Genomic DNA, 10,161 nt, shown 5'->3' with positions numbered 1-10,161 from the left:
GTCCCCGACTCGGACACTCACACCTTCACAAGCCCTGCACGCTCACAGCCCCGCTCTCACAAGGTGTCACTCACACAGGCAGTGTCACACACATGCGAGTGACACAAATACAGTGTCGTGTACACACGGTACCGCGCAGTGTCACACAGCCAGTGTCACCGTGTCACACACCCCGTGTCACACTCACAGTGTCACCCACAGCCCCCAGCCCCCGGTGCCAGCCCGACTCTGCCGGCCAAGCCGTTTATGGCTCCGGGCCGTCACCGAGCCCCGGAGAGCTCTACCGAACCGAACCGTGCCGTGCCGAGCCGGAACCGAGCCCAACCGGCCGTGCTGAGCCGTACCGGACCGTGCTAGGCCGTACCGAGCCGAACCGTGCCGTGCCCCATCGCACCCCTGCACCCGGCCCGCAGCGAGCCGAACCGCGCCGTGCCCATCCCATCCCAGCCGAGCCGCGTCGAGCCGAGCCGTGCCGAGCCGTGCCGGCGGAGCCCCCCGGGCCTGGCAGCGCTGCCCGGCGCCGCCTGCACGGGCAGGGCTCTTCGCCTGACGCAGTGAGGAGCTGCAGCCCTTCTCTTCTCGGAGGCCGGGCTCCAGCGCTGGGATTTGCTCGGCTCCGGCTGCGTTTCCCTGCCCGCCTCCTGCCCCCGGCCCGCCCGCTTGGAAGGGCGCGGGGAGCCGCAGCCGCGGGTGCGTCCGCCGCCCATCACCGCGCTTCGGGGCTGGGCGCGCCGCCGAGCGCCGGGAGCCGCCTCCGGAGCAGGTAAATGCGCCCGCATCCCCCGCCGCAGCCCGCCCGGGTCCCCGCGCCGCCCCCGGCCCCGAGCGGAGCCCCCCGCTCCGCTCCGCTCCGGCCCCGCGCCCGCTGTCGCCCCGCCGCGGCGCCCCGCGCTGCCCGGAGCCCCGCGCAGCCCCCGGTGGCCGTTCCGTGTCGCCAAACTTTTAGCGGCTGCAGCCCAGGCTGGGGCTCCGGAGGGAGGGGAGCGCGGGGCCGGCGGCGGGGGGAGCGGGGCGCCCTCCCCTCCGCGGGCGGGGAGTCCCCCGGCTCGGCCGGGGCTGCTCCCGCTGTGCTTATCCCCAGGGCGAGCGGGAGATCGGGAGCGGAGCGGCTCCGCGGCCACGGAGCCGGGAACCGCTCCGGCCGCTCGGGCCGTGTTCCCTCCCCCGCCCAGGGGGGATCCCCATTTCGGGGTCTCCCTCCGCCGGCGGGGTGCGCCCGAGCCGGAGCATCCTCCGGGGCAGCCCCTGCAACTGTTGCCTGCGGGAAGCTCCGGTGCTCCGGAGCAAGAGCCGGTGCCGCGGGCGGTAGCATCGCCTCGGGGGCAGGGGTCTTCCGCCCGGGTCGCCACAGCGCCGCACGGACCGCTCGGACAGGGGAGACCGTCCCCTCACCCCAAATAACCCCGGAGGCTGCGAACCTTGGGGTGGGAGCTGTGGCAGAGCCGCTCTCCGGCTCTGCTCCCCCCGCCCCCCCAATCCCTTCTGCATTCCCACGCCGGCAGTTGGGACCTGCCTCCCCCCACACGCGCTCCTTCGGCGGCTATTTCTGTCCTCGCCAAACGCGCCGCACATTGAGCTTTAATTAAAGAAAATTAGTGGAGGAGGGCGAGGGGGGGTGTCCGTGCTCCGGAGAGGGGGACGGTCCCCGGGACCTCGCCGGGTGCGACTGCCGGGGCTGATGGCTCGGGGGAGGCGAGGGGCAGGTGCCCGCCTGAGAGTTTGAGCCGCTTTCGCTTGCTTGGTTGTTGTTTTTATTTTAGAAAAGGGTGGCGGTGGAGGTGTGTGTGTGTGTATGGGGGGGTGGTACGGACACACGACGACGCGGGAACGCGTTCCTTCCCGGAGGGTGTGTTGCAGTTTTAATTATAATGACAGATGTTGCCGTAAAGTTCCGTCTCGGTTCCTGAACACAAGCAGAGCACGAAGCACCGGCAAACTCGCCCGTCGGACCGGGCACTCGCCTGTCGGACCGGGCACTCGCCCGTCGGACCGGGCACTCGCCCGTCGGCGCAGCGAAGTTGCCAAAGAATTTTTTGGTTGCGTTTTAAACGAGGCTCGGCCGGGTCTGGGGGTCCTCGGGGCGGTGCGTGGAACCCGGGGATGCCCGGGAGATGCGGGAAGCCTCCGCTCCTTGGGCAGGATCCCTCCAACAGCCTGAACCCCCGGCTGTCCCCAGTTCTCTCCCGCTCCATGTGGAGCGTGGCTGCTCGTCCCGTGCGCGGCGGGACCCTCCGGTGCCGGGGACATGCCCGGGTGTCCCCCCCGCAGTTCTTTCCTCCTCCAGCTCTCCCTGGACAGAATCCTCCGCACCTCCGCTCATCCCTGCCTTTCCGGCTCGGGCAGCCCGGGGGACCTGCGGTGCTGCCCACGTCCAGGCTGTGATTTGCAGCCCCGGGAAAGCCCCGCGGAGGGAGGGGACAGGGGGGACTGGCATCACCGGGCTCCCCCGGGGCAGAGCCGCCGCTCCCGCCTCCCCGGCCGGGGACTCGCCTCCTCCCGTCAGCTTCGCGCGTTCCGCCGCCGGTTCGCGCTGGATTAAATATTTAGAAGTTTGCAGCGGTGAATAAAGCGATCGTTAATAGAAATTGATGGCACCGATGCAAAGGGGGTGGCACCGGCGGCAGGAGCGGCGCGGCTCAACGGGAGCGGGCGGGGCGCTCCTGGGAAGGTTTTTAAGGGGTTTCACCCCAAGTTAAGGGTTTATCGCTCCAATGCTGTGGCAGCGCCAAAACCCGAGAGCGGCTCTTCACATTCCCGACGATGTCATTAAAAAGCATGTTTTTTCCGCCCTGCCTGCCTGGAAAGAACAACCCTCTGCTTTCGCAGAGACGAGGCAATCCGCTCGAATTTAGCACCTAAAATCCCCCGTCAGCACCTCCCGTCGTGCTGCCTGACACCAAGCAGGGCTCACACTCCTCCAGACCCTCCGGGTTTGCCATGGCAGCGGGGGTGCTGTCGGTAGGGACCGGGAGTGTTTCCCCAGCCCCCCGAAGTGCAGCGCTGGGCAGCGGGGGCACCAGGCTGGAGCGGGGATGAAGTTTGCCCCATGAGCTGGAGGAGCGAGCCCCCGGGGTCGGGGCGGCCTCCGCAGGGTGGGGTGGGAAGGACACGGGGCTGGCCCGGTGAGCCCTGGCCCCGCACACCGGGCTCCGCCGCCCCGCTCCGAGCTGGAGACAGCGCTCCGGCCAGCGGCGGGGATGGGGCAGCGCTCGGGGAGCGGGATGCGGTCCCGGCGCGGGTGCGGAGGCAGCGGCAGAGGAAAGACGAGCTGGAATAGGATGGAGGGGAGAGCAGAGAGCGAAAGAAAGGGCGAGGGTTGCCCGGGGCCAGCCGGGGGAGCGGGCCCTCTCCGCAGAGCCGCTGCTCGGTGTGAGCCAGCGGCGATGGGCAGCGGCTCGGCGTGGGGATGGGCAGGGCGGAAAGCCCTGGGGCCGACCTGCTACGGGCGCCAGAGACAGTCTGTACCCAGCAGGGCGGGTCGGTGCCGTGCCCACGCCCGCCCACGCCCCTCAGCCCGCGCTGGGGGACGCTCCCCCGGCCCGGTGCTGCCCACGCGTGTCCCAGCCCGGCCGCCGCTCCGGGCTGGGGCAGCGCCGCTCTGTGACAACAGAAAGTGGCTGGAAAGGGGCGAGGCGTCACACGGTCTGCCTCCGGGAGGCAGGGAAAGGCTGAGGGACCGATGGGAAGGCATGAATGAATGAATCTCCATAAAGAGCCCCAAGCAGCAGGGAGAGGGAGAGAGGAGGAGGAAGGAGAGGAGGAGGAAGAGCCGGAGCAGGGCAGGCAGCAGCAGACGTGACGCCGGCAGGTAAGGGGGTGCCGGTGCAGCACGGCCCCGCGGTGCCCGGAATGGCAGATTAGGGGGCACAGCCAAAGGGGGGACAGGAGCTGCCGGGACGCTGCATGGGTTTGGGTATTATTTTTTTTTTTTTTTTAGGAAGCATGTTTTCCTCCTGACTCCTTGCAAAATGTGGAGTCCTTAAACTTCCTGGGACTCCTTTCCTCCCCCGGTACCGCCGCCCCGAGCCCGCCGGCTGTGGAGGGTTCCAGGCAGGGCACCGGCCCCGGCGGCTGGACCGGCTCCGTACCGGGGCAGCCCCGAGCCGGGCCAGCCTGCCCGGCGGCAGCGCCACTCGGCCGGGCGTCTAGAGTTACCTTGCCGGGGATATCCAGCTTCTGCCGCGGCCCCTTTGCTTTCGGGGCTCAGCGGGGAGCTCCTCTCCCCCCGGTCTCCATCCCCCTTCGGCGCTCCGTCCCTGCCACGGTTACATAAGGCAGAGGAGCCCGTAGCCAGCGCTGCCGCGGGCCGGATCATCGGGATCGGACCCAGGGATGCCCAGAGCCGAGCTCAGCCTTGCCCGGCTGCTCGCCATCCTCGCTCGCTCCTGCCCCGCTGTCCGCGCTGAGCCACCCGCTGCCTGTCCCTGCTCGCTGCAGGGACTGTGCGGCACAGGTAGCCCTACACACACAGACACCCTGCCCTGCCTGCCCTGCCCTGCCCTCGGCTCTCTCGCAGAGCCGCCCCGCACTAACGCCGCTGGAATTCCCGTCCCGGGGAGCTGCCTGGCTCCCGCAGACGGGCCCACGCCAGGGCGATGCACTCTGGAAGTGTTTGCACACAAGCACAGCGCTGCAGGCAGCACACGGGGCACGCTCCCACACACACATGGGCTGGTGCTCGCCCGGGGCCGGAGATGCTCGCCCGGGGCCGGGGATGCTCGCCTGGGGCCGGGGATGCTCGCCTGGGGCCGGTGATGCTCTCAAGGGGCCGGAGATGCTCGCCAGGGGCCGGAGATGCTCGCCAGGGGCCGGTGCTCGCCAGGGGCGGCTCGGGGCTGCTGGGTGCTCTCGTCGTGCCGGCTCCCAGCCCAGGCAGGCGCTGGGAACCGTGCCGGGAGCGCTGCAGGCCTGGCAGGGCAGCCCTGGCTGGCTGCGGTGGGCAGCTCTGCTCTGCGGCTGCCCGCAGCTTCCCCCTCCCTGACCGAGGTGCTCCGAGCAGGGATCAATAATGCCTTTCTGATTGGCTTCGGTTCCCCATTCAAAGTCACTGCATTAGGGCTTGATTTTTCTCCCCTTTGACTCCTGGCCAGATTAGATTGTGAATTTGGCTGATTTCAAGCTACTGGGGGAGGGAAGAATCACACAGCGAGCGAGAGAGAACTGAAATATCCTACAGGATCCCCTGGAGGGGAGAGAAATCAGGTCTAGATAAGAGCTTGTTCTCCCTGTCTGGCTAATGCTTCCCTGTTTGATGATCAGAAAACACAAGATCTAACCTCTCACCAGGATGCTTAACTATGAAAGGTCAGGCTTTTGGCTTGTTCTAGGTGCAAGGTCTGTGAGCTGTGGATTGTGCATTCCAGTTCTCCTGTCTGTGGCAAACACAGGAGTGCACAATGCATGCAAACAGAAGGACGTGGTCAGTGCTTCTGAGGTTTAGGAGTTGAGCTCTGGGTGTAATGCTGAGGTTGGAGGAACTGTGATGGGGACAGGACACAAGGTCTGTGCCCTGGAGAGCCCAGAGCTGTCCCATCTGTTTGTCAAGTCTCAGCCTCATCCTTGGGGAGTTTTTTCCAATACTTATTCCTCCATGTATGTGCTGGGGATAAGTGAGTGGATTGTGTCAGTGAAGCCCTGCATTCCAGAGGGACACAGAAAGCAGCACCCAGGAGCATCCCAGCCGTGCTGGTTGGGGTGCTCATCCCTGCTGGCTGCTCCAGGACCAGGATTTCATGCTGAAAAAGCCCCAGCAGCACAGCATCACCTGCAGCATGCCAGCTGCCAGCACTTGCTGTGAATTGGTGTTAGCTCCAGGTGAAGCAAAAGCCTGGGATTATGTGGTTTTTCAGCAAACGGCGCTGGGAAGTCTGGTGGAGCAGAGGCACTCGTGAAGGAGCTGTTCTGGGTGGTGAGGAGCCTCAGGAGGGGAGGATGTGGGGCTGGGGGCTTGCTGCAGGTAAGCTGTGCTGTTCCAGGCAGCCGTGGAGTCACCAACAAGGCTGTGAGGGCAGGGCTGAGGAGATGGGAGCTGCTGTGGAGGCTGTGAAGGGGGTATGAGCAAGGAGCACAGCCTCGAGCAGTGTTTGGCATCATTTTGTGCAGCTGCTGGATTTTCTTGGTGCTGCAAACTCAGGGCTTGGAGTGGGTTGGAGTGAGCCCGATGTCAGGACAGCCTTGGGGTGGGGTATCTGGGTGTGAGGAGATGGAGATGTGATGGCCAGCAGTAACCTGGGCCCAGAGGAGGCTGATGAGGAGGAGAGGAGCTGTGTGGAGCTGGATGGGACAGCTATGGAGTCATACACTGCCCAAACTGTGGGTGAGGAGGGAGGCAGAGCTGTGGAAGCAGTAGGTCTGTGAGGACCTTGGGGTGAAGGGACTGGAGACCCTGAGCCTTGGTCCAGGGTGCAGACCAGTGCCAGAGGCTCGGTGGGGAAAAAGAGGACAAAGAGCATGAAATGATTTGTGTGGTGTTATTTGGCTGCTGGAGTGGGGAGTGAATGCACCCAGCATGAGGGTGATCTCAGTCCCTGAGGCATCTCTGTAATAGGAGCAAAGGATAATAAATATCAAAGGAAGGAGCTGGGAGAGTTAGCTCCAGGTGAGGGGGACCTGGAGCCTCCATGCACCATGAGGAGCTGGGGCAGGAGGGTCTGGGGGAGGTGGCACTGAGGGTGCAGGGGGTTTAGGAGCCTGGGTAAGGAGGCTGGGGAGGTGGAGATGGGAGTTGGTGTGGTTATGGCAGGAGCCTGTGAGAAAGCTGCATGTTTAAAAAACCACCTCAGTAACCAAACCCAAAACACCCATCAATCAGGACAGGCTGAAATCTCTTGTTTGGACTTGGCCTCTGCACTGCCTGGTCTGGTCCCCCGTGCAATGTGAGGTTAAAGGCACAGTTAAAGATGGCCCAGTGGCTGTAGAACCAGTGCTCATGAGGAAAGCCCTCAGCTGATGGAAGTGTGGACAGCTCCCTCAGGGAGCAGAGCATCCCACATCTGTGCCCTGAGAGCTCCTTGTCCTCCTCTCTGGAGACTGATGAGGGAGAAATGGGGTCCCAGGGCTGTGACCTCTGCTCCTGCTGGGTGGGTCCTGCCCCTCCTGGGGACCAAACCATCAGGGGATTGTTCTAACACACACCCCATGTGTGTTCAGGGCTCCAGAAAAGCCAAATGACCACAACTCTGCTGGCTTCCCCTACCCCTCTCTTCTTTGTGCTTAGAGGGAGTCAGTGGGAAAATCTCCAAGATCTGGGTTTTTTTTTCCTTTCCTATTCCAGCATTTCTTTATGAGCTGGACAAGGGCAATCTCTGAACTCATTTGTATTTTTAAATCTGCAGGAATAAGTGTATGGAAATGTATGTGTTTTACTGTATCAGCTGCTATCAGCTTTTAACTTTATTACAGGAAGTGCAGAGTTTTCGTGGGCCAAACTCATTCATTGGATTTAATGGAGTTAAACTGCAGGCAGATTTGGCTACTTGTTTGTGTATATCTTTGTAAAATGGACAGGCAGAGACCATAAAATTTTATACTCTCCGTGGCATCTTTTAGGGAAAAGTCTTCCAATATGTTTTATAAACAGCATACATATTTTGCTACAGTGTATGCTCATACCTAACACAAGGCACTTTAGTGCTGCTTCTTTTTTCCCTTTCCCAGAGCCATATGTATGCCTGTGAACTTGGATTTGCCTGCATTATTTTTTCTTGCTGTTCTCCTTAAAAGAGTCTTTAACATTTTTAAACAATTTAACTGGATTTATTTCTTTCTTTTTGGTGTATTTGTATCTCTTCCTAGAAATGGTAATAAGAACTCTAACCCTTGCTCTGAAGGGCTCAAAATGAGGGGATAATAATGTTTGTAAAGCCTCTTGCTAAATACCCAAAGTACTCCTAAACCATTCGAGCTGCAAATGCATGATCTCAGGACATTTCACAGATGCTGTGATACATTTGAGGGCCTGACTTTCCCCCTCCCTTTTCCCTGAGATACTGTTTTCTTCTATTTTCACGATGTGATGATGTTGGTTTCTTGAATCTATTCTGGGCTGGGTTTAGATCCTACATGTGCAGGGCCTTTCCCAGTGTAACATGGAGCAAACTGACACTTGAAGCTGTAGAAAAAATGTATTTCTAGGAGATGGATTTATTTTCTAATGAGGTATTTGATGTTTTTCCAGGCTCTAAACAAATTAGACCCAGATCTGTGGCTGCAGGGCATTGGGAGGGGAAGTGGTTGATGAGCTGAGCTAATTAATTGCACTTACTTATGACTTATCAAATGGTGATCACCACCCCATATGGAGCACTTGAGTGTGTGGAATTGAGGAGAGAGGATATTGATATGTGGGATAAATGTAAAGCAGTGGTCAATGGCAAGGACATAAATAAATCTGGAGATTCTGGTGACATTAAAATAAATTGTGGGTAGTGAGGTATGAGAGAGACTTAATGTCAAAGGAACCCTATAATGTATTTATATTCCCACTCAGGATTTGCTGGGGTTTCTAAATAATGCATTAATTCAATTACACATTCTTAATTAGTGTTTTCTCAAACTGGAGCAACATCATTAATTTACTGCGTCATATTTTTATTTTGCTGGTGTGGTGAGTTTCATTTTCAACTCTTTCCCCTCTCTGGTTTGTGAGACTTGTAACACTCAGCTGTGATGCTCATGCCACAAGCTGCAGCTTCTTTGGGAATACCAGTTTCCTCTATTATGATTTTTTAAAATATATTTTTTTTTTTTATACTGACAGGCAGCACAGCACTGACCTGACCCCGTAATAGGAGGAAGAGGGAGAAAAAGAGCCCAGATCTGAAGCAGCTCCTTTTGAATGCTGAGCAGCATCTGTTCTCCATAGAGCAGGGCGATCTGCAGCATGCTGGGGCAGGATTAGGCCCTTTGGACTCCCCCAAATGGGATTATTTGATTTTTTTCCCCTCTCTGGAAACTCATGGTACTTGCAGGGATGGGTGCTCCCTGTCCCTCTGGGGCGAGTGTGACACACAAGGGCTGCTCCTCCCTGGCACTGCACAGGGATGGGGGGACAGGGAGCTGCCTGCCACCCTGTGGGGCTTGTCTGCCTGCTTCTGCATGGGAAAGGTTGAGGGACAGCACCTTTGCTGCTGTGCCCCTCGCTGCTCTGTCTGCAGGGAAGGTGTGCTCCTGAGAGCTGCTCTCGGGCGTTTGCTCTTGGGCAGCTCCTGGAAAGCAGAGCTGGGTCAGTGGCACACGTGCAGCTGGGTGCTGGTGCCAGGGCTCTGGTCCTCGCCACAAGCCAGGCTTGGGGTCAGCACTTGCTTGAAACAAATGTGTTACCTGGTTTATTCGAGTTGTAGGATGGTAACTGATCAGGAGACCAAGGCAAGCCAAGACTGCTCCCTCCAAGCGACGCCTTCCAGACCAACGCTGGTCCAACTTCGCAGCGAGCGCTTTGGGCTTTTCTACCTGCCACCCCATTTCTTCCTTTTGATTTTTGTTCCTTGCTTTGCTTCTGTTCCCCACCCTCTGCCCACGCTCTGCTGTGGCTCGGAGGCGAGGGAGCAGCCTCCAAAGCCCCATTCATCACCGCCTGCTCGCCAGGCACCGGCAGCCGCCGCTCCATTGATTGACTGCGGCGCGCAGTGAATTTAAAATCATTACGCTCCTGAGACAGATTTTAAATATGAGCAAAATCAAGTCTGTGAAGAAGCCCTTGTGGAAAGGGTGTCTCCAGCCAGGGAATTCCATGTGGCACCAGGGGCTGTTTGGATCCAGAGGAGATTCTGCTGCTCTGGACCTCACGAGTGTCCTTGTGTGAGCCTGGACCACTCCGTGCTGGTGTGATGAGAGTGGGCAGGCAGCTGCTGGTGAGGAATTAAGTAGAAATATTTCACTGTAGAAAACACTATTGTGTAAAGCCATCCATCTGCTGCCTGTCTCATGCTTTGCATGAATTAATGAGCTGATTGATTAGGAGAACCTTGACAGCAGCCGGGTGAGGGAGATGATTCTTGTTCTCATGTTACAGGTGGGGGGAGCTCAGAGGTGCACAGGTTAAGATTAAGGTTTCCAAGTTAGGTTGGATTTTTTTGCTGTTAGTGAAGGCTAGAGTTGAGACATTTGTCTGTCTTGTTTTACTGATTGATCAGTCTGAGCTTTTGGATGTGTTTTGCCTTC

At 59.3% G+C, this 10,161-nt stretch overlaps 1 protein-coding gene across 2 annotated transcripts in view; it reads left to right on the top strand.

Annotated features, from left to right (window-relative positions):
- The first annotated feature begins 577 nt into the window (after nucleotides 1-577).
- ELFN1 (extracellular leucine rich repeat and fibronectin type III domain containing 1) overlaps nucleotides 578-10,161 on the top strand; it is a 104,305-nt gene continuing 94,721 nt past the window's right edge. Inside the window, exon 1 of one of the 2 annotated variants that reach the window (XM_071443966.1) lies at nucleotides 578-763. The gene's annotated coding sequence lies outside the window, so the exon portion shown is untranslated. Of the gene's footprint in view, nucleotides 764-3,517; nucleotides 3,809-10,161 lie in introns of those variants that run through there. The other variant, XM_071443965.1, reaches the window with a different exon arrangement.

Source organism: Agelaius tricolor, unplaced genomic scaffold (genome assembly GCF_023055355.1).
Source record: "Agelaius tricolor isolate 1412-34295 unplaced genomic scaffold, bAgeTri1.0.p SCAF_19, whole genome shotgun sequence".
In the NCBI taxonomy this organism is placed as follows: Eukaryota; Metazoa; Chordata; class Aves; order Passeriformes; family Icteridae; genus Agelaius; species Agelaius tricolor.
This window is presented reverse-complemented; position numbering and strand designations above follow the sequence as displayed.